We start from the raw sequence: 24,971 nt of genomic DNA on the forward strand, positions 1-24,971 counted from the left end.
TCTTCCAGCCTAATTATTGCCATTAAAAACCATAAGAACTGGGACTTGTGCATTTGTGCGGCTCCCAATCTTTGCCTACTCATGGCAAAGTTGTCTCTTTCTGGCAGTGTGATTGCAATTGTTAATATGTATAGAAATCCGAGGGGAATCACTGATGATGATTTTTTCTCGGACCTAGCAGACCTAATGAAAACCATTTGTGAGTCAAAGGAAATAACAAATGTAATATTAACTGAGGATTTGAATTTACAACTGTTGCCTCTGGACGATTCCAAACTTAATTTGTCTTGTTTGAGATGGAGGTCGATGATGAAAGAAAGCGGGCTCATCATGTGTAATGGGGCTTTACCTGGGGACACCCCTCCTAAAGTTACGTGATGTAGGAGATTGAGCAAATCTATTATTGATTATGCATTTGTTGACTCTCGTACGTTTAAGGCGGCGACAAGCTTTAGGGTGATTACTCAGACCTTTAGCGATCATGACATGCTAAATTTAATCTGGAATGGACAACATTTGTTGGCAGATCTTCCTTCTGGAACTTTCACCCTTCACTCACGATATGATAGTCAATAATGCTAGGACATGCTTCACGTGGAATCGCCACGCATTAATCTCTTTTAGTAATAATGTGGAGAGTTCCTATCATGATAGTACAGTGAACAAGAGAGATTATACCTGCTATTTGCATTTATATAAGACACAAGGTCAGACGAAATGCACTATATATCATAAGCCCAAACACGAATTTGACGCTACAGTTCAGAGTAAAAAATCCCTACTGCGTTGCCGCCTCTAACAGTGCGAATAAGAGACAAATGCTATGATCATTACAATGCCAATATAAAAACTGGCTCCGTTCCAATAGAATGGTCATGATGCAATCAGATGGAGAGGCAATGTTGCGCAGTATTGCTCAAAAGAATACTGCTCAAATATGTTCTCTTATCAATATTGCAAATAGTGCTCATCAAAAGCCAGTACAATTGAACGGAGTGAGCGAGAAAGATTGGGTGTCCTTTTTCACAAAGCTATATACACAGTAACCCTGCCAACACAGGGATTTATCAAGGTAGCGCCAAACTTTGCATGTTTACTCATACTAGAGGAGGATGTTCTGTTCTTTATTAATAAATTAAACAACTCTAGAGCCCCTGGCCCAGATGGGCTTTGCAATTTGACCTTTAAGCAGAACCCCATCCTTTGATCAAAAATACTGCACAGTATATTTAAACAAATAGTAACAACTAATACAATTCCTTTGTCTTGGCGCTACTCAGTCATAGTTCCCATTTATAAAAAGGGTGATCGATCGCTTCCAAACAACTATAGACCCATTGCGCTTTTGGACGCGCCTGCTAAGTTGTTTTCGAAGTTCATTTTAAGAGATTTCAATAAATGGACTCTAGACTACTACAAAAGAGAACCTTTTCAAACTGGGTTTATACCAGGCATGGGGAGCATGAAATTGTCCAACATTACATATATCTAGGCACTATAATAGCCAGTCAGGGAGGTTCATTGGTGTACTAACAGCTATTATAAGATAAGGTAACCAACTCAGTTCATCAGGCCAAAATAATTCAAGCGAAGTATGGCAAATTTAGCATATCTCCGGCTATTGCCTATTATTGCTAGAAGGTAACACCAGTTTTGTTATATGCTTCAGAGACAAAACCTATGTTGCTAAAGAATTTCTGGTCTAGCCTGGAGGGCAAATATTGGCGTGGACTCTTACAACTTCCTCAATTCACGCCTGTAATTTTGATTCTTAATGAATTGGGATTGGTTTCCTTGTTTCCTCGATAAATGTGGCAGTTGGTAGCTTTGTTTCAGAAGTGTTTACTGGCTTTCAAAACCTGCACCGTATTGGGAATACTATCTGAGTTTGTCCTTTCATCAACTGAAAAATTCATAACCAAGTGGCGAAAGTTAGTTACTAATGCCCCTGCGCTTGCAGATGATTCCTTGATGGTTCTTTTGCAAAACTCTGTACGGGTAAATACCGAACTATTCCAGCGAGATGGCTAGATACTAGGGAACAATGTAGCCACTGCCGCGATTTCGACACAAATTTATTTGCAATCAAAAAATATGCTTATCCGAAGCTTTATTTGTTCAAATCACCATCGAAACCACATATACATGATTTCATTTGTTTATTTAACCTGTGGCCGACAAGACAGGTGCTGGCTCCTCATGAATTAATTAAAATATCTAATAATGATTGTTGTTTCTGTCAAAAGGTGGAACAAGAGTAAACATTAAGTCATCTCTTGACTGAGTGCGTTGCATTGGTTGACCAGCGTCTTACACATTTTAAATATCTCACGGAGGTTTATAGGTCTCTTTTGCCAGAAACTCTATGGAAGATAATACATGCTAGTTTATTTACGCAAGCAAGGATAAGAGCAATTGCGTTTTTGCATGACCTTAAACTTAACAAGAATATTGGACTTGGAATGGCATATATATATATATATATATATATATATATATATATATATATATATATATATATATATATATATACAAAATGCAATGTTAATTGCAAGAGTGAACTAACAGAACTAATTACTGTGCTCATGATTGGATTTATGCATAGTGTCATTCTTCCCTTTTTGTTACTGATCTTGGTTTTATGATATTTTATTGCTTCGCTCTTATACATTTTTTTCTTTTTTTTTTCCTTTTGTAAATGTTTAAGCCAAGGCTTGTTTTTTTTTTTTTTATCTTGTTCAAGAAATTGATTCATTAATGTTGAAATGGACTTAATTCCTTTTTCCTGTCTTTTTTATTGTATTGTATTTTAAAAATAAGATATTGCAAAGTTGATTTATTTCAGCTACATCAATAAAAACAAATAAAAAAATCCATATCCAGCCTGAGAGTTAAAAACTGTTGATAATTTAACAGTTGCATCTGCAAATAAATAAATTGCCACAGTCGATCTTACTATACAAGGATTGGTGTGCAGTGCACTTAATGATAGATATCAGGCTAGGTAGCATAAAAGCCTACAACAAGGCATCTACATAAATATGTTTCTTTATAGTGGAACCATATGATGTCAGGAAGCCATGCTGCTTTCATATCTGAACAAAATCATGAGTAACCCCAAACGCATGTCATGATTCAGTGAATACATTTACTGATTGCTGCTCTGCCCAGTGAAATGCACATGTCTGTGAAGCTGGTTCTGCTATTTGTTCTGAAGTTAAATTTGGTAATGTCCCACTCTCTACTACCTCTCTCGGTCTAATTACTGCATACTCTGACACCAACTGCCCTCCTTTGGCCCTCTTGCAAGAACCATCCACAAAGTTTATTAAATAAGCATTGTGTAAAGGTGTATCTGACACATATCTTGTAGGTGTTAAGAGAGCATCTGTAATAAACATGCAATTGTGTGGTGCAGTAGAGTGTGATTCAGCATCCACTGGGATTGGAAGATCGGATGCTGAATTCAAACAGGGCATCGAGTAAAGGTAACATTACAAGAGTTTAGGAACATCACCTCATACGTATTTGCTCATGACACAGACAAGTGTTCGGTTTTAGTTTTCAGCAATAGGGCAACGCGGTGAGACAATGCAACTTCCAAAGGGGAACCCAACATAGCTTTATCACACTGCTGCACAGCTAGAGCTGCAGTTGCCACAGACTGGTGACACTGAGGCATGCCTACCGCTATTGGATTTAGCTTCTTGTATGCAATTGGTCTCTGAGACTGGCATTTGTTTGTTGAAGTACAGATTTCTTGCATGATAATATAGTGTATATTCCTTCTTATAATTTGAACAATCTAGAGCCAAACCTTATTCTAATGTCCTTTTCATTGTTTGAAATGCTTTCTCTGGAGCTCTTGTCTATTGAAGTGGTTCTACGGTGTTCCATTTCATATAGGTCTTCATTACGAATCAGGCATTAAGGGGTTAACGGCGCCGTAAACGGCGCCGACCCTTAACGCCTGATTCCGAGGTCCCTTTGCGCCATGGTGAATTTAACGCCTACTTTTTGCAGGCGTTAAAATCCATGGCGCTAAGGGACCATGGTGCTAATTACGCCACCGCAATTTACGGGGGCGTAATTAGCGCGTTCCCCACTCCCATTATGCCCTATGGGGCAAAAATGGGAATGGGGAAGGGTAAAATGGGAAATGGGGATTTACCGCCCCACTCACCTTGGAATGGGGCGGTAAATCCGCCATCCACCATGGTGTAAACATAGTTTACACCATGGTGGTAAGGGTACGACCCAGGCGGTAACTTACCGCCTGGGTCGTAATGAGGCCCATAGTGTTTTAATGGTTTAACTATCTCTGCATAGCCTAATATCCATTCCCTGGAACATCCTATCATAACTAAGGATTCCCTCATCGGTGTTACAGTTTGTGGTTTGTGAATTTTATATACTGCTTCTTTCCTAGAAGAGCTAATCAATCTATGTCCTAATCCAATATTAGATCCCAAGTAATGACCATTTCTCTGCTTTCTTAACTTGCTAGATCAGCCAGGAAACATTAGTAGCTTTTTTCATGCTTCATAATATGTGACGGCTAGCCAAGAAAATAATCTAAATATTTTCCTAGCATTGCCTTTCCTGGGAACCATACATCACCCACATTTTTCTTGGGCAGTTGCAAAAAGAATGCAGGTGATTCTGTGTACCACTATGCTAGCTTTGTCCACATGTACTGAATTCCACGTTAAGAAAATGCAAAAAGGAACTGTCTTTATGGATGTTTTGGTATAGAAAAGAATTCAGAACATAAATCAACTACAGTGAATTGTGTTGCACTTGATATGATATAGGCCCCAATAGTTGCCGGATTGGGTACTACTGGAAAATCAGGTATGCCTTCCAAAATCACTGCTCTCAAATTGTGTACACGTTTATAGGTGTTTCTTCCAGGCTTAATGATTAAATGTTAATGAATGATTATGGTGTTACAGCTATTATAATCCTTTGCTTCAAAAGAGAATCTATCACTGGTGCTATCCCCTCCTCTGCTTCTGATTTCAATGGATTACAAGGAATATGTGGTAGTACCACAGGGTTGAGGGACTGCATCAATTATTTCTTGTAAATCCGGTGAGCAGTCACCCACAAGCTGCTGTATTGGCTTCTCCTATAGGACACGTAAACCGGCTGAAGATGTGTCAGTATTTTTAATAGACACACTCAAAAACATTCCATCAGAAGTTTTGCATTGGAGTTGTGCATTAACATCGCCAGCATCACCTACACCATAAAATTATAAATAAATATAAATCCTGATTTGAAACAAAGAAAACAAAACCTCATGGTCCTTAAGCCTATTCATGCTTGTCTGCACAGACTGGAGCCACCTCCAAATCGCTTAAGATAATATACTGGAACCACTGAAGACTATTAGAAAACATTGCAGTTGACTCACTGTTTGTAAGGTCTCATCTTGAGCTGCATAAATTAAATCAGCTAATAATGCTTTTTGTTAAAGTGCTTAGAAGCTAGATAAATCCTGCATGAATTGTTTTATTTTTAATGTGTTTATTTTTTACTGTGAAATGGTTTACACAAAACAAAACTTACAGTTTTAGAACAAATGAAGAAAATACAGAATACAACAAGATTGCAACTGTACAACTTAAAATGTAAATACGTTTTCAACAAGTAACATTTTATTCCCATTGGTTATACTAAGATTCCCTTGGGAATTAATTAATGTTCAGCACTGTAAGATGCCTTTCAAATTAATTTCCTTTAAAAAGCCATAATATAAAACAAAAAGCTGCCAATTCCAGGGCAATCAAGGTCCCTGCGGAAATCAGATACCAAGGCAGATTTCCATTCACACTCCCAACATCGTGAACACGTTTCTCAAAATATAGGATTCTGTGCTGGAGCAGCATAGGGCATTTTAAAAGAAGCTGACTTAAGGTCTCTATTGTTTACATACTCGACATGTTCTATGGGCTCTACAGATCCCCAGCCTTTATCCCAGAACCTCCAATGTTAGGTATAAATTGATCGGCAGTTTCATAAAATTACATCTCCATATTTGGTCCGGAAATTTTAGAAGGTATCCTGGTAACATACCAACAGCGCTTCCCTCCACAAACTGGCTATCAATCATTTTCATCCATGACATTTTATTTTGTGTATGGAGCCATACATTCTGAAGGGTTTTTTTCTTTGCATGGTTCAGATCATTTTTACATAGATACAGAGACAGATCGGCCTCCTTCAAAATATATTGACATTCTAAATTCCAAGTCTGTAAAAACCCAGAACATTCCTTGTGCATCGGCCAATTTATATCCACATATATGAATTGCTATATTGAAGCATACATTATTATTTGAATTACTATTTGAAGCTTTTGGAAGGAATCAATCTTATTAGTATATACCTAAAGAATTCCATGATAATACCACAATGACATCTTCTTACTTTTCTTATGGAGATGGCACTGGCTGGACAAGTGAACCAAACAGTGGCCTAAATAAACCCAACCTGAAGTCTACTCACCCATTAGGAGGGTCTCTGTTATGAAATCTACACCATTATAAGTATGATTACCGCAAATTGTAATCTCTATTGCTTCCTTCAAGTGCATTCATGTCGGGAAATCAGCAGGTTTGTACGTTATCCTCTTACGTGCGCTGTGCAAAATAGTGGAATAGCCCACCCAGTTTGAAATTTTTGTAAATAGCTTCTCATTCAATATGCCATAATTTTCTGCCAGTACACAGGGCTCCATATCCACCATAACAACACTATATGACATCGTAATAAAGAATGAACATTTTAAAAAGCAATGGAACGACGCAGTTGGCAGCAAAACATAACATAGGGCCAGATGGTTGAAAATAATGGTTTCTTATGTTGAATCACTACTGAGGAAATTTTTTCAGAAAAATATTTCATTTTTTTTCTTGATACTTGCCCCTTCGCTTGATTTGCTGAATTTACCCAAATTGTTGTTGCCGTACTTTTTTCTCGCTCCACTGGATTGACCACAATTTCATGGAGCAGTTTCTTTAAACAAAAACTAAGACCTTAGCTACGGAAACAAGTTGGATGTGGATTCAACTACATGGAACACCACCTAACTGATTGGAATACTATCAGATAAGGTTTTGTTTCAAGCAGAGTTGTAAGGTTCCCTGAGAGCATTTAGCAGTGTTTGAAACTCAGGTGTTTTTTTTTCTTTATTTGATATTTCAATTATTTCCCTTTGTTAAAATCGCACACATTGAGATTTTAATAGGTTCTTTAGTATCTGCAACCATTACTATTCCTTTATCTGGGTTGAGGTGCATGAAGGAACAAACAACCATAACCAACAAAACCAACATTATCATACATTAAATTGATATTGTCCCCACCATATCCACCAGAGCAAGTGAATCTGGTGCCCCTCAGAGTCAGGCATGTCTTACAGGAATGGAGGATCATCAGCAGTGCATACCACAACAAGTTCAACATTTGTACGACTAGCCAAGCACATAATAGGTTCTTTGACACCTGGCTACCTCAGATTGTCAGAACGGGCGCTGAAAAATGTTTACATTCTTGTCTGACATTCAATATAACATTTAATTATTGAAGAACAATTCCTTATTTCTTTCCATATTCCTTAGAATGAAAGTTGGATATGTGATTGATTATTTTTTCTGTAATACTGTTCATTCAAAAAGAGTTAATGATTAGAAAGCTGGCTTGTTGGATAGCTTCCCACTACATAATTGACATCACATTTGTCAAAACGGGCGTGTGAGGAGAGTCAGGAAGCATATATAAGTAGAAGGATTAGGTGCAGAGATTGGAGGAATTTGGGTTGCTGTTCAGAGCCCTGCGGCTCAAGCCTATAAACCTATTACATTTTCAGAATAGCAAATTAACACATACATGATTTGTCATTTTGATACATCGGATTCAAATGTATCTAATGAATATTTATGATGGATATCTAGACATGTTAACCTCAAACCCGGGGTTGTGTGACCCTGATTTAATACCTTTTCATGAAATGCTTTTCAAAGGGAGTTTAGGATTGTCATTTGGCATTTCAACATAGCTGAGGATTGAATTTTGATATTTTTTCTTTTCTTGATTAATTGGAATATTTAAACAAAAATAACTCAGTCATATTATGTTATTGAAGAGTTAGATCATGTGATAGAATATAGAGTTGAAGCTGTCTAAACTGCCCAATGCTGATCCCTATTGTTGTGTTTTAAAGTCAAACACTTGCTAAGAGAAGAAGACATCAGAAGGAAACAGTCCATCCTTATTTGTGTCTCCTATAAATACATTCAGGCATTTCAATTGGATTTGTTTGGGTGTAGAATGGCTCAAAATCATTTAAGAGAGTGTCTAGGGAATGGTTTGAATCAACGTCAACTTGAGAAAAATATCTCACCTTCCAGTAGAGGATGATCTGTGCATAAAAGGTATCATAGAAAGATTTATTAAACAATTTTAAAATTGGTGCAACTCAAAATCAGCAAAGGGTAAAAACAGTCATACTGGTCGATTCAAATTAAACAAAAGCATTCATAAAATGTGTTTATCCATCCCAATAGGAGCATAGAGCCTGATTTGATAGGGCTCGGGCAAGAGAGAGAATGTAGGATTTGGGAATATAATAGGAAAACCAATATAATAATGAATGTATTAAAAGAAATCCCTGAAGTTGGATGGAGGAAGCCTGTAATACTGAACACAAGGTTTCACTAGTAGATTTCATAGCTCTATCGTGTACAAGGAAGTAAACCTTCAAATAAACCACTCAGCAAATGACCAGGTGAAAATAAATCGATGTTGGCTTTGGTTGCAAGTGCTAAAGAAAGATTTTAAAATGTTCCTTTGGCTCCAGGTTAGCCGGTCCTGCCATAGAAGGCTACAACCAAACAGTGTGAAGATGAATATCAAACCTATGAATGTATAAGTGGTGCATTCAGGTTAGTTACATGATGTATGGTGCCAAGAATTGGACTCTAAACAGTTCAAGAGCTTGCGGTCTCTGCCAGTTGTTTCACTCATCCAACACCTTGATACCATCCTGGAACCCATATAAGAGAAAGTAAGCAAGTATTTCTTATTAGGTGGAGTATTAGCATTGGATTTCCTGCTCATCTCATCTAGAGTGAGATGCACTTTTCATCCTCCTTTACGCCAGAAAACATAGGAGCTCAGATTATCTGGTGAGGTCACCAAGGTTACATCTTATTTAAGGGCTTTTTGGACTCCTAAACCCATCAAATCCATATCAGGAAACTACAGGCAAAAACAAGAGTTTTTCTCAAAGGCAATATCCAGGCACATGAAAGGATTACACCCTCTTAATTTAGATACAATCTCTGTGAATACATTAGGGAGATCAATCGGAATGGTGCATTGATCATAAACTGATGATCTGGAATGGTACAGAAGATGAGCTCCTGGAATGTTATGAAGACCTTAACAGTAATAGATGTGGCATTAAATTCACGTTTGACATTCAAAAAAAGGACTATAGCCTACAACTACAGTATACAGTTAGTAGACAGAATAATCTTAAAGTGCATGGTGTATCATTCATCAAACTATAGAGCATGCAGCTTAATCCACTTTGTATAACTCTGATTGGACTTGTATCACGTGACATTACACCCTATGCCAATTCAAATATCCAAAAATGGTTAAATTATAACTGTTAAAAAGCTACACTAAACACATCATCATGCAAAAAATGAATGAAATCAAGAACCCATTACCAACATCACCTAAGTGCACAGGATGTCTAACTCCTGCATATAAGTGTCAACAATGTGTTGAAAAAACCTAATATTAAGCATGCACATTTCTAGAAAAACTGTTTTAAGAAAAAGAAGGAAAAAACAAAACTCACATATAGGGCACTTATAATGCAATATAGAGCTGTCATTCGTATCACAATCGGTCAATTATACTGTTTCAATATGTTCACAGCATGTTAACCAATGGAACCACAATCAGTCGACTCTTAAATACTGGATAGGCTGACTGTATATATGTAAACACGACATGTATATGTCTCTGTTCTATCGTTGCTTCAATTTTTAGGGCATTCATCAGGGGTATCATAACAATCCATACAGGTCAGACTTCTTGAAAGTTATAAGTCAAAAAGTGGGGACCATTTTATTTATTTATTAATTGTATATTTCATAGGCCCGGAAGTATCACGGCGCTAGAGTAGGTTACATTCCAATCAATGCATTGAGAATAGCAGGGTTGCATTGTGAATAGAATAGATTACATTACATGAAATACATTTTGGGTGAAGGGCAACAGTTTTTAGACCTAGTTGTTTAAACAGTGCAGTTTTTACTTTTTTTTACGAAAGATCAGATAGGTCTTTGTCTGATGACTATAGTTGTTATTAGAAACATGAATGAGGAGGATCACAGACTGCGTAGGTTGGGCTTTTTTGAGATGTGATGGGTGGGGTAAGAGCAGTGTTCTGAAGGCAGCGGTGTGTGATAGAGAGGATTTTAAACTCAATACGTGCCTGGATTGGCAGCTAGTGCGCTTTGTGCCTCACTAGAGAGATGTGGTTGGAACATTTCAGAACCCACACTACCCGTAGGGTGTTGTTTTGGATCAATTATAGTTTATTCTGGTTTTTGATGGAAGTTCCTGCAAGGATGGCATTGCAGTCGTCTAGTTTACTGCCAACAATGGCCTTAGTCATCGTGAGGCAGTTGTCTGGGGAGAGGAATGTTCTGCATACATTAACATATTTAGTAGATTAAGCTGAAGACAATGCCACGGCCTTGAAGACTTTGTGTACGTTTTGTTTGGAATCAAGATAAACTCTCAAGGTTTTCACGTGGCCAGATATGGGGGTGCAATGTGAGCCAAAACAAGGCTTAAGGTGTTTGAGACAGTGCAGGGATCCTGCGATGATGAGCTCAGTCTTATCATCATTCAGGCAGATATCGTGATTATCCATCCAAGCCTGAATGATGCTATAGATCCAGTTAATACTAGCTCTGTGAAGGCCATAGTTCCTGGTGGGTTTCAGGAAGGCCTGCGTAACATTGGCAAAGTTCGTGTAAGTGATTCCAGGCTGTCCAAATGATCAAAGAGTAGCTTGGTGTATATATTGGATGATGTAAGTGAGAGACAGGACCCTTGTGAAGCTCATAAGAGACAGAGATGGGGTTAGCTGCTTTAGCCCCAGTGAAGACCCTAGAGGAACGCTCACTCAAGTAGGATTTGATCCAGTTGGCTGCTTCAAAGGAAAGGTTGAATGTGGTGGTGAGGTGGTGACAAAGGATATTCAGATCCACCAGATTGAATACCGCAGAAAGGTCAAGTAAGGGGGGGATGGGGAGATCCCCTGCATCACAATTGTTATCGAGCTGAATCTCAAGGTCAAGGAGGGTATACTCCGTACTGTGTCTGGGTCTGAATCTGGATTGGCGCATGTCAAGTAGATTGTGGGCTACAGGTGGGTTTGTAGTTGGGTGTAGGCAGTGTGGTCAAGAATGTTCAGTAGGTAGGGCACCTTCATAATGAGGCAGTAGTTGGTAGGGAAGGTGGTGTCGAGAGAGGTTTTTTTTTAAGGAGTGGTGTGACCCAAACTTCTTTGATGGAATTAGGCAATATGCTGGAACAGAACAAGGCACTGATACATTTAGCAATGATGGGAGCAAGAGGGTCTGCACACATCTTGATAAGGTGGGCAGGGAAGATACCACCTTTGCAGTTGGACGCGTTGAAGCGTTGGATGGCGGTTAGCACATCTGCCAGGAAGACGGGGGAGACAGGGGAGAAGGTGAAAGGGGGCGCAGTGGGTGCTTGGCAGGCATTGAGGTCGGGAAGTTCCCACTCTTTGGTTGGGATTAGAGATTTTTTGAGAATAGTTTTATCTCTGAGTTTGTGGGTTTTATTGGCAAATGTGGATTGGACAAGGTAGCACCAGGATATGTTTTTCGGGAAGCTAGCGATAGGAGGGGCTGGTGATTCAAGCTCCTTGAGGATTTTAAAAATCTATTTAGTATTGGATCTGGCGTCATTGATCCTAATATTATAGATGCTTGCTTTGGTGGTGATAATCACATTGTTGTGGGACTTGAAGATGGTGCTAAAGGCCTCTTTGTGGGTGGAGGTAGGGTTTTTTCTCCAAAGAGGTTCATGGGCAGGTTTCTGTTTGCGGAGGGTGGTTTAATTTCTCTGTAAACCAATTGTAGTGGTTGCTTTTTTTTGGTTTGTGGTTTTGAGGGGGGCGTGCATGTCGAGTGCGCTGAGGAGAGTGGAGTTGTAGGCAGTTAGAAAGGTTTCTGAGTCAGTACTGTCAGGACACAGCTCAAAGGAGGTACAATTAGTAGATTCCAACTGTTCCTTGTTCAGTTTGTTGGTGTGTCTCACAGTGATGGGGTGGGTGGTTGCTAGTTTTGTGGGAAGAATTAGATTTGAGGGACATAGTGAAAAGGAAATGGGAGTTGTCTGTCCAGGAAACACAGTGAATGGACAGGGTATTTATCAGTATGTAGATATTCAAGATCCAGCCAATGATCCAGCCTTTTGAATGCGTAGGGGTGGAGACAGCTTGAGGAAAGTTAATCTCTTGAAGAGTGGTGGTGAGGGTGGTGGACTTCTGATCAGTGGAGTCTTTGAACTCTAGATTGATGTCTCCAAAATGCATACATTGGGTGTTGGGTTTAAGGAGTGGGTGATGAGAAGGTGGATGCCAGAGTCTGGGGCGCCGTGGTTGTTGCGGTGGTGGTAGAGGAGAATGAGGTTGATGGTAGTCTGGGGTTAGGTTAAATTATGGATAGCAGGAGCTCGTAGTTAAGCAAGAAGGGGAGGCTGTGATGGGGAGGGAGGACTTGGAGATAATGGCAACTCCTCCATCTGGGTTAGCCAGTCTGTCAACTCTGAGAATGAAATAGTCATTGGGTATGGTGAGAGACAGAGAGGGGCCAGCAGCCTCATGCATCCAGGTTTCTGTAATGGCAGTAGGTCTAGGTCATTGTCTAACATACGGTCATGTATGTCTGCAGCATTAACACAAAGTGAACGTGCGTTTTTTCAGGGAACAGGCGAGAAGGCAGGATTAGTGGTGGTGGGAGGGCAGATGGATGGTGGAGGCGAGGTGGTCTCGGAAGGTAGCAGTAGTTTGGTAGGCATGTTGGGGGCCTGGTTATGCAAGAGGTTCTTTGTGCACTGGTACATAGTGGAGGTTTGGGGATGTACATGCGAAAGCAGAGTCACTGCAGTCTGATTAATCCTGTACAAGCTAGGGAACTTTCTGCGTTTTCAGACTTAGTTGTGGGTGTGTGGTGGGCTTCGTAGCTGGCAGGTGCAGGAGGGGTGCCCTGAGAAGGTGTCATCATACTACCACTGAATCATGTTGACAGTGTCATTCGATCAATTTTGATGGGTAGGTGAGTGTTAAGTTGGACGCTGATTTGTGGTAGGTGTTAGAGGACATACGTATGGGAGTAAAGTCTCTGTAGTCTGGCAGCACCAATGCAGGCTGCGGGATTAGTCGTCATCCAGCTGGTATCTGTACTGGTAGTCAAGAGTGTGGTGTCTATTGTGATGGGTAGCATGCACTTTAAGGGTAATGGGCAGCAGCTCAATTGAGGGAGGATGGATGTGTTTGAGACTGAGGCATCAGGTGCATTGAGATGAAGAGGGGGAAGGAACGGTATGGGGTGGGGTAAGGGTTTGGGTGGTGTCATGGCAGATGGAAGCCTTCTCTTTGGTCTCCAGGGACCCGTACCTTGTAGCCTGTCAAAGGGCATGCAGTAGAAGCCAGAGTGTGTTATTGGTACGATTGTCTGTGTAGTGTGTTTGGCCGTGGTGGAGGGGGTCAGCCGAAAGTACTGGGTAAACATGTATCTAATGGGGGCAAGGCCTGTAAGGGGTGGAGCACTCGTTTGGCCATACTAATGAGTGTGGAGATTCTGGTAGGGAAGGGATTGTCACTAGTTACAGCACTCAGAGAGGCCCCAGGCAACGGCGAGGAACGATGAGAGGGCATATTGGCAGGGAAGAGTGTTGGTTGCGCCAGAAAGCGTGGGACCAGTTGGAGATTGCTAGAGAGTCGCATAACACTTGGTGGCTGGATATGTGCAGCAGGTTTGTGCCAGGCTGAGGTCACAACATTAGGGGTAACCATCAAGGGAGAGGTAGACTTAGTACTAATGGTGTTGTGGATGTTGTAATTGGGAGTGGAGCACGACACGGTTCAGTGATAGTTGCATACATAAGGCTGGTGTCAGACGTGTCAGCAAGGGTGGGCATACTGTGCTGGCAGTGCATAACATTAGGATCCAGCACAACGTCAGAAACAGTCTGGGGAGTAAGGCTGTGGTCCAGAGGGTTATACGGCTTGGGCACAGTGTGCAGGAAACGCAAGGCATTGGGAAGCAACATTTTGTCAGGGACAACCTGCAGAACAGAGCAAGTGTGGAGTAAAACATCAAAGGCGGATGCAGTGTGCAAGAGATGCATAACATTAGGAGCACCCATGTTGTGATGGGCAACCTGAGGCACAAAGCGAGAGGCAACCAGGTCATCAAAAACGGGCACAGTATACAAGCAATGAAGTAGTATGCGCTGGCAATATATCAGGGGCAAAGTGAGCCACAAAGCGAGAGACAAGCACAGCATCAAACTGGGCACAGTGTACAGACAATGCATAGCAAGCAGTAAGCGCCATTTTGCTTATGAATTTGAGGTAATTGATTCCAAAACACCGTATACATTCCATTAGTTTCTTCTTGCACTTTCTTAATCCTTGTATTGCCAAGTTATATTTGATATCCTGCATGATCTTTAGAAAAACAGCGGCGACATTGTGCTCGGCGTCTGTTCTGTATGATTAGGCTGGCTTTGTCCTCCAGGAATTATGGCTCCTCTTTTAGGGTCTTTGTTATTTTACATTATGTTCTGTTTATTGTATTTTTAGAGCTCATACTACTGCGACCTAAATGTCCGCTTGGAACTAAATTATAAACCCGGCTGCAACTCATAACGTAGGTAAATACTAAAAGTGAACATAGGACAGGGATATGTATTGCAGAGTTGGCAAACACGGGTACGTGTATGCTTGAATGTGGATTACTTGTATAATTCTTATCACTGCCTTTACAGAGACGTTTTTATGGGAGGTCAAAAGCGGCACTTGCCCAAGGCCCCCACTTTGGAGGGGGCCCCACGAGGCGGCCTGATCTAAAGAAGTAAGATTCCTTTGTTCACCAGACTTAAATAGCACACATCAGGATATTGTTTTGCATGGTGCTGAGTCTCTAAACATATTACCTGTCTGTTTTAGCAAGTAGATTCTGCCTCGATCAATTCCTCATGTAATGCTTTCTGTGTTTACTGTGGTATATATCGTTTGTGTGTTCCTTGCAGCACAACTCTTGTAGCATTCTTTTCTTCCAGTGGCAATTATGTTGATCATATGCAATAGCCAAATTTGAAATGCATACTGGTACATAGAGTGCCACACTGCTTCAAAAGTTAGCTCAGTGTGTTAAGCACTCATTGCTGTTATATGTGTTCCTATGCAAGATTAGAATAGCACATTCATGTAAGGCTGGCTGAGCCATTCCTATGTCTGACATTTATAAACCTGCCTGCATATGTACTTGGTCTTGCAGTACACCAGGTGCTATTTTTAGCAATATACCGGCACCAGATAGGGGTTGCTATAAAATCGAACATGTCATCCTTATGGTGAAGGTCTAGATATTGGTTTGTTCAGATGGGGTGTTGTAAAACCTAGGCAGTCACCTCCAAGGATGAGCATAAACTGTAAGTCCAAGAGATGAATAAATATCAGAATTTAGAACCAAAGCATTCATGCTTGTATCCTGGTTTTGCCAGCAGACAATACAGTGATCTTGATCAATCATCTAATATCGCATACATTATTGTACTGTCTTCTGTGGAGTTTGCCTCCCCGCATGCAGGTGGCATTGTTTAGCCCCTTACTTGATTGTGTTTCTTATGTAGGCCATTTGAGTGGAATGGGTGGTAGACAGAATGGAGTGGACCAGATGCTGAAGGACAACGGCAAACATATTTCAAAGCCTGCTCGTTTGACAAGTCAAAGGTTTCTCTGCACGTTTATAAATGACAATTTGACAATCCAGTGTTTTGGAAATATGTACAGATTTAAAATACAAAAGACCAACCCAGATTAAATCTGTTAAATTATACTGATGGTATGCTGGTACTTATATGCGTCTCTTGATGATGGAAAGAATGAAGCTAGAATCATTCTGTGTTACACCCTTCTATAATATTTAGTTTAAAAAAATGGTGTTTGGTAATGTGATTGGTGTACTTTCTAAGTCAGTTTTATAAAACGAGATTATTTTAGTTCATTGTAAGAACTGGTAAGGAAAGTGTTCAAATGCAGATATTGGCAATTTGACACAAATCCCAGATTCACCCCTTAAACAGTTTTTGTAATGCTGGGCATCTAATTTAGTCTTTTATTGCCTAGCCTCTCGAAATTGCCAGTCCCTAAACCTTTCAAAATTGTCAGCCCTTCAGAGAGATTTCCTTCCCAGGGTATGATCTTTAAAACAGCCTCACTCATGGTTTCACTGGCTATAGTGTTACTTCCACTATAATAGTGAGGATTGATATATTTTTTTTTTTGTGACATTTTGTTTTACATATGAAAACTTTTATCACATTCCTATTTGTTAAAATCCATCTCTCCTACATAAACCACAAACAACACCATTGTATTCCTACATCCCCTTTTTCATAATCACTTCATCGATGGTAGCTTTCTCCACGCTGGTTTCCAGTTTCTGTAGAGTCTTTTCTAGGAAATGTATCCCTTGGCATGTGAATTTGTGGTTATGACCCTGCAAGAAATAGTCCCAACGCTCCTTGTTGCTTGTTCCACCTTCTGTGTCAAGGTATTTCTTCAGCAAGTTTTTTCTTGCATTTTCTTCAGCAATACATTCCAATAGTAAGTGGACTGTTGTTTCCATTTGATTTAGGTTTTGACATCCTCTACAGGTTCCATTGGCAATCCCTCTTTTACCAGTCCGGTTTTTATACCCGCTGGTTGGGTAAACATCCAGCCTGATTTTCATCAGTCTTTCTTTATAGAAATTTGAGGGAAATTTGTGCAGATATCCAGGCATTTCATTTCTTTTTCGATGTTTGTTTGCCATATTTCCACTGTTTTTGAGAGCCATTTTCGCTTCTCTTGTCACAATCCAGTCGAGTCTGAGAAGTTTCTCCTTCACTTTATTTGGATTGGATATTTGTTCGTCCATAGATGAATCCAACTCTACCAGCAACTCTCCCCATTCCTTTTTCCATATGTTTAGAAGCTCAGCACTTTCTCCTATGCCATTTTTTGCCAGTATTCTATACCCTTCAGCGGGTTTTTCTTTGCGGATTTTCCTTAGAAGACATAGAGAATTCCATTTCATCTTTGCTTCCATTGACTCAAGGCATAGTTCTGCTCTTATTGCAACTATTGGCATAGATTTCGGCAATTTTAGTATGGTCTTCCAAAACATACTTTCAAGTTTTGGCCAGATTTCGTGACTTAAGTTCATGCCTGCCTCGCTTCCATACGTTAGCGACAACACCACTTTTTGTGAGTAAAACATCCTCACTGGTACAAGAGAGAATTTGCCAAATCTTCCATTTATAATATTGCCCTCTGAGCATAACAGCTTTACCTTTGACAGTAACTCTTCTTCCCATTTTTTTGTATGCTTGAGCTGTTAAACCTGATACCGAGGTATTGGATCTCTGTGACATTATCCAGTAGCTCCCCTCCTATTTGCCATTTAAATTTTTTATTCAAGAGCATCATACTTCCTCCAATAGTGACGAGCTTTGATTTCTCACTATTGATCACTAAGTGATTGTCTGCCATATAGACCTTCAAGTTGGTTAGTAGCCTCTGTAGCCCGATTCTTGTCTCATCCAGTAATACTATGTCGTCGGCATAGCAAATGAGTGGTACGTCTTTCTCATTCGGTTTTGGAGGGAAGTTTCTTATGTTGGTTGTTATTTTCGGGAGGTCGGCTATATATAACTTGAAAAGGGTAGCTGCCAACGGGCATCCTTGTTTAACTCCTTTTTTTATAGACACGTCCCGAGACAACGTCCCTTTGTTGTCAAGACGTATCTGTGTTGTAGTGTTATGATGTAGAGCTTTTATCGGGTTTAGAAGATTTTTCGGGCAGTTCCAGTCTTCAAGTTTGTCCCATAATTTTCTTCATTGTACCGTGTCAAATGCCTGACTGAGGTCTATGAATGCCAAGTGTAGTTCTCTCTTCGACTTTTGTGCATTTGTTTTCACAATATTTAGTATAAAGAGATTCAGGTCAGTACTTGTTCTTTTCGTGAAACCCGTTTGTCTGGGGTCAATTATGTTGTTTTTTTCCACCCAACTTGTCAATTGTCGTTGTAGTTCTGCAGCGAAAATCTTACCCATAGTTGCTAATAGGGATATAGGACGATAGTTTTTTGGTTCGTCCCTATTTCCTTTTTTATATATTGGGACTGTGATACTTTTCTTCCAAACTCCTGGTATATTCTTCTGTAGTATTATCTGGTTGAATAGATTATGAATTAATCGTGCCCATTTTTTCGGATCTTTTTTCAGATGTATATTAGTTAATCCGCCCGGACCAGCCGCTGTCGAATTTATTGGGTTTTTTATTTTAACTATTAGATCTTTTATCTCCATCCTCCCTGACCACGGGGTCATTGTATCCACTTCACACTGAGTCACATCTTCATCGTGAACTTTGAAGACTTGAGTGTAGTGTGCGATCCAGTCTTTTTCGCCAACCCCAACTGTCAATCTCTGTTGTTGATTTAAGGTGCAGTCATTAATGATCTTCCAAGTGTCTCTTGTTGTTGCATTCCATAGAGACCTTAACATTAGCTCACCTTGTTCTTGCAATCTCCTGGTTTTAAATTCTCCAAGCCAGGATTTATAGTGATTTTTAGCCTGTGCTATTGCCTTACCATCTAGACTTTTTTGAATTCCTTTTTTTAATTGCCTTATTTCTTGCCTAAATTGTTTCCTTCTTGCCACTAGTTCGATGCTATACTGATGTTTTCTTATCATCATATCTTATTTTAGGCCTGTTTTTTTTGTCACATATACTGTAAGCATGGAATCCTATTCAAGATGTTTATTCAGAGCTGTGATATTTTCACTTAGGTTCGTAATGTCTTTGATGGTAAACCGCAGCCGATTTCCAGCTGGATTCAATGACAAGTCCTGTGTGCCTATGTTATCTGTTATCATTCCTTTTTTCATTCTTGGCCATAAGGAAGCTTCCAGTATTTTATGGTCGCTGTCTTCTTGTTCAATATTTCTAAACCTTTTTATTTTTTGCAACATTGACGCTGATACCCACATGTAGTCAATAGTTGATTTTACCATTCCATTGGACCATGTGGCACCACCGGGAATGTCACCCTTTGTCTGGCCATTTAGCATTAATAGATTATTTTTAAATGCCATTTGAACCCATTTTGCGGCATTTGAACCACCACACTCCAAGTCGTCCAGACATGGAATTCCATTTACATTCAGACATCTTATGTTCAGATAACCACAGATGAGTATGTCCAAGTTTGTGTTAGCGGCAGTTTGGATACGCAATAAATCAGTTATTGCTGATAGTAAATTCTCTGCCGTAATCCCTGTATGGTTCCAGTAAACATTGATCAGTAATATTTTACCTATCTTTTTACTTTCCTTCTCTCTGTTTTCAAGTAATACCCATTGCAAAAATGTATTAGGGTTTCCACTCTTTGTTATCCTGTGACCATTTCCTTTTTTGACCAGTATCAGTAAACCCGCTGATGGTCGACCAAGCGGACCTTTTATAGCTCCGTTCATGTGTACGTCGAACCTGTTGGTAGTTGGTAGGTCATTTAGCCATGTTTCTTGTAAACATATTAGAGTGGCATTGTTTAGATGTTGATTTTCGGGTGTCATAAGGTGTTTGAAGCCCCTTGTGACATGAGATTATGATGTCTTGATTTGTGACCTTTTCTGCATCATGCTACTGCTGTGTCTTCTTGTTTGCCAACGAGGTTGCTATCCAAGACCAGTCCTCGCAGTTGTTTGTTAAACTTCCAGCCATCTGTTTTGGGTACTGGTTCATATTCTCACTGTAATTATTTCTTATTGTTATTTTAAAATCTTCTTTACTTTTATTGTTTTCCTTTGCGTTTTTAGTTGGCACGTTAACTTCACCCACTTTATATGCAAAAGATGGGATAAACCCATCATTTTCCCTCTCTGGGAACTCATCGTTGAGGTCCCTCATAACATAGCCTCTTTTCTTAAGGTCCTTTGCATCTTTAAGCAGAGATATTTTTGTTGTTTTATTCTTTAGATGCAGAATCACGTGGTCAACCCGATCCTCGTTAGCATATTCCACAACAACGTCATTGAAATTTATTCCTCTATAAGCTGGGACACATTGTAATAGTTTCATGACATTTTTCCGATTCAGGTTATACTCACCGTTCTCAGGTAAAATATTCTCAATCACAATCTTTAATTCATCTGGGCAATTTATCTCCTTTTTTTTCGGGCTCTCTTTCCCTACTCTTATTGTTACTGTTACTTTTGCCTGGCATTGTTGGATTCCACTTTGTTTTGTGTTCTATTTTAGTTTCTTTTTTCCCCTGTTCCATCCGTTGATGTTCACTTTGTCTCTCAAGTTTCTTTCTTTTTTGATGTAATGTGAGAAATTCTTGGTCCCTTTCATTTATGTCTTCATCATCTGTATCTGTGGAGCCAGTACTCCTAATCTCCACTACCCGTCCATTTTGTGTTGTTCCTGTGCTCAGTTTTTCTTCAATTTGACCCATTGAACTTGCTACTGGTATTTGTTCCGCTTCATTAATATAAAATGAAACGTCGTCAATCAGCTCTTGCGATTGTTGTTCGCCCTCAGAACATGAGTCCTCGATGCTCTCTACTATCTGTGTCGGTCTCATTTTCACGGATTGAACTATCGTGCAGCCTTTGTTTTCCTCCATCGTGGCCTTGGGCTTCAGATTTATATTTCTAAAAAATGCTCTTGCACCCGTATTTTGGTTCCGTTGACTTCCTTTAACATTTTTTGATTTCTGAGCGTCCTTAGGAACCGTTCCCTTCTTTATTCTTTTTCCATTTCCGCAGTTTTTTTGTAAATCCTGCGTAGTTCGAGATAGTAACGGACCATGACTCCCCCCAAATACAGGGAATACTTCATCATTCACAGTGCTTTTTCTTGTTTCTGTCAAACTTCCCTTTTGTATAGGTATTGATTTTTCCACCCCCTCTTTTTCTGTTAAGGTTATAGAGGTGTTTATGTTGGCATCTTTCTCTTGAGTGATCTCTATTACTTTGTTAGGTTCTGAGTCCATTGTTCCTTGTGTTGGCCCCTCTCCAATCTGTGCCCTTGGTATCTCGTTTGCGCCTTTCGTGGTTCGCACTGTCGTGGGATGATTATCTCCCCGTCTGCTTCCACTTTCTTTTTGCGTGGTTGAAAAGCTGCAATTCCCCTCCAAATCAGAGACCACTCTATTCTCAATAGTATTAATGATCTTTTTTTCATGCCCATTCCTTAGGTCAATGTCTCTGGTTTCGTAGGTTTTCCTCATCCATTTTAAGGAGTCCACCAGTGCATGCGATAGTTGTTCTTTTTCGCTTTTTGCACCACTTGCTAGGTCAAAAAGTCTTTGTTGCCAGGCCACGGAATTTTCAGCTTCCTGGTTTAGTTTGGCATCCAAGTTAACTGACATCATCTCTTGAGCTGACAGTTTGGTTAGCATTAGGGCTAATAATGCGTTGTTATCTTTTAAGCTGTCGCTTATGTTTTCGTACAGCTTCGTATAGGGGGCTAAGGAGATTGACAGTGCGGCCATGACGTTATTGTGAATCTGCATGCCAGCTGCAATTGACAGCTGACTTTTATTTCCTCGATTCCCTTCACCGATGTCAGTTTTGTCAAAGAATGTTTTAGACGCCTCATTAGTTAGTTCACTTTTTTCTGTGTCTTCATTTATATTAATTTCATTCCAGTTGACACACCTTTATTTTTTGTGGCGATCTTAAGTTTTTCAGTTTGCGTCGCGATTGATCTATTTTTTTCTTTTGACCGGTTTGTTACTTCTTGCGGCTTAGTGCCATCCATGTTTCTTACTTTTGCTACAAAGGTAGATTGTAAGCAATATTTGTCTTGTTGCACAAGTTTGATTGTTTCTACATCTTCAGAATTGTTCAGTTAGTGTGGGACCATCTGGGGATTCATAGGTGTTGTAGCATGTTGCATTTGTAGTAGGGAATGTACAAAAGCACCTCCGTCCAACTCCGTCAAGTCCTTATAGTATGCCATTTGAACTGAAGTGTCTTGGTCTTTGTTCTTCTTGGAGTTTCCTTTCATCGTTTTTATGAATTGTTCTCTCCATTCTTGCTCCCAAATTTCATCTGTGATAGATAATTCATGTTTACTTGTACTTTGTTGGCTTATTCTTTTCCCAATTAGGGGGGAGGCAGCTTTTTTTCTCACTTCATCTAATAGCCGTTTCACTTGGGTATGTAGATTTCTTGATTTGGAAACATGTTTTTCTTTGTTCGGAGTTTTAGGTTCCTCCTCACTTCCCACCTCATTTTCCTTTCCATTGGAATTCAGAGACACATTTTTTTTACGGTTTGGTAGAGCATTTTCGTCGGTTTGTCTGTGGTCAGAAGACCTTTCCGTACTTTTTCCCCTCATATTGTGTTTGTTTTCCAGGTCACCGCTACTGGCCCTTGAGCGTGACTCGTTTCTGCGTTCGGGCACCACATACCCAACCTCTTCTATTCCTTTGACCAGCCTAGGGATTTTATCAGCGGCCGTCAAAGCCTCATCAAAGTTTAGAGGAACCTTGGCACTATTTTTAATTAGTAGTTCTTCTGTCATTGATTGTCCATCGGGTATCGTATCCTCGTAGCGCTCGGCGGCAAGCATTACATCGGATGCATCAGAGTATATAGATTCATCCATATTTGTAACAGAGTCAGGATTTAGGTTGTTTTGGATTTTTTGCACTAAGTCCAACTCGGCTGAAATCTCTACTAAATTTGAAACATATGGCGTGTTTAATGAATCATTACCCTCGGTGGCTTTGTTGTCCAATAGCCTGTCGCCACCATTGGTTACCAACTGTGCGTTAGCAAGGACATCATCGATCTGATTCCCTATTTTGAAGAGCTCCACGTCCGTAACCACCAGGGTTTTTTCCCCTCTTTTGTTGATGTTAAATGGCTTCACCTGAGTCTCACGCCATAGTTTCTGTTGCGCTAAGGCCTTTTTTTGTAAAATATTACCAGTACTTTGCTGCAGGCTGCTATTTCCCGCCTGAGAGCAGGTAGGCAGCTCTTGTGGACTGCCTTCCGTTGTTAGGTGCGTTTGCATTTGTTTTGCAGTGTTTTTTAAAGATGGTTGTATAAAACTGTTCCCCATGTTGGATCGTGGTTCGTCTATTACAACATTACATGTATGTTCTTATTGTTTAAGTTTCCCCAACGTGCCGTCCTTACCACCATTCTCTGTAGCTACTGCGTAACATAACGTGGGAGAGTCCCGGTCCCCCTCCTTACCTGATCTTCCAGAGTCCAATTGCGTAAGCATATCTGAAGATGAAATAGTAGAAGGGTGGGTAGGTAGTCTTGACTTCGCTCGGGTTTTCTGTCTCGGGATGGCCACATCAGGAGAATGATTCTCAGCCATTCCACCAACTCTCCCCTGCATCCGGGACCTTAACATCTTGTTTTAAACGTTCCTGTTCAGATGTTTTTTTCACAAATCCTTGGCTACCGCTGCAGCAACGCAGCAAACAGCCAAACAGCACCAGTAATGACAGCCCTTGACACCACAGGGCTTAATGCTGCAAGGGCCGCCGGGGGGTTCTTTTGAACCAGCAACTTCCTGAAGGGGGCGGAGCCGAGGGCCACAGGCGGGCTTCTGCAGACTTGTCAATCAATGACTATGCCTCACGGCGCTCCGTATGCTCAGTCCAAAAACAGCTGATTCTCCTTGCAGCTGTTAGCAAGTGCTCGTGTTCACCTCTCCTCTCCTCTCCTGTCACGCAGCATGCAGCACAGCCAAACAGCACCAGTAATGACAGCCCTTGACATCACAGGGCTTAACGCTGTAAGGGCCGCCGGGGGGTTCTTTTGAACCAGCAACTTCCTGAAGGGGGCAGAGCTGAGGGCTGTAGGCGGGCTTCTGCAGACTTGTCAGTCAATGACTCTGCCTCATGGCGCTCCGTATGCTCAGTCCAAAAACAGCTGATTCTCCTTGCAGCTGTCAGCAAATGCTCGTGTTCATCTCTCCTCTCCTCTCCTCTCACAAAGCATGCAGCACAGCCAAACAGCACCAGTAATGACAGCCCCTGACACCACAGGGCTTAACGCCGCAAGGGCCGCCGGGGGGTTCTTTTGAACCAGCAACTTCCCTAACGGGGCAGAGCTGAGGGGCGTAGGTGGGCTTCTGCAGACTTGTCAATCAATGACTCTGCCTCACGGCGCTCCGTATGCTCAGTCCAAAAACAGCTGATTCTCTTTGCAGCTGTCAGAAAGTGCTCGTGTTCACCTCTCCTCTCCTCTCACGCAGCACGCAGCACTGCCAAACAGCACCAGTAATGACAACCCTTGACACCACAGGGCACTTTATTAAGCATTGATATATTGCACACCACAGGCACTTTATTCTTTTTATCTCTAATGGCACCACTATTTGAAAACTATGTCCCACTTAAAATCTCAGTCTGTCTGCATACTTACATCTTCCTGGTAGCTTGTAATCTACATCCACTATCCATGCTATGTTATCAGTAGCTTTCTCCTTCCTACCAATCGGTCTCCTCTATCAATGCTTGAGCACATTTCTATACTGTGAGGCAGCAAATGTGAGTTCTATGTCTATTCTGGGTTAAAAGTACCTTTG

This window comes from Ambystoma mexicanum, chromosome 9, assembly GCF_040938575.1.
Source record: "Ambystoma mexicanum isolate Mex_15411 chromosome 9, UKY_AmexF1_1, whole genome shotgun sequence".
Classification (NCBI taxonomy): Eukaryota; Metazoa; Chordata; class Amphibia; order Caudata; family Ambystomatidae; genus Ambystoma; species Ambystoma mexicanum.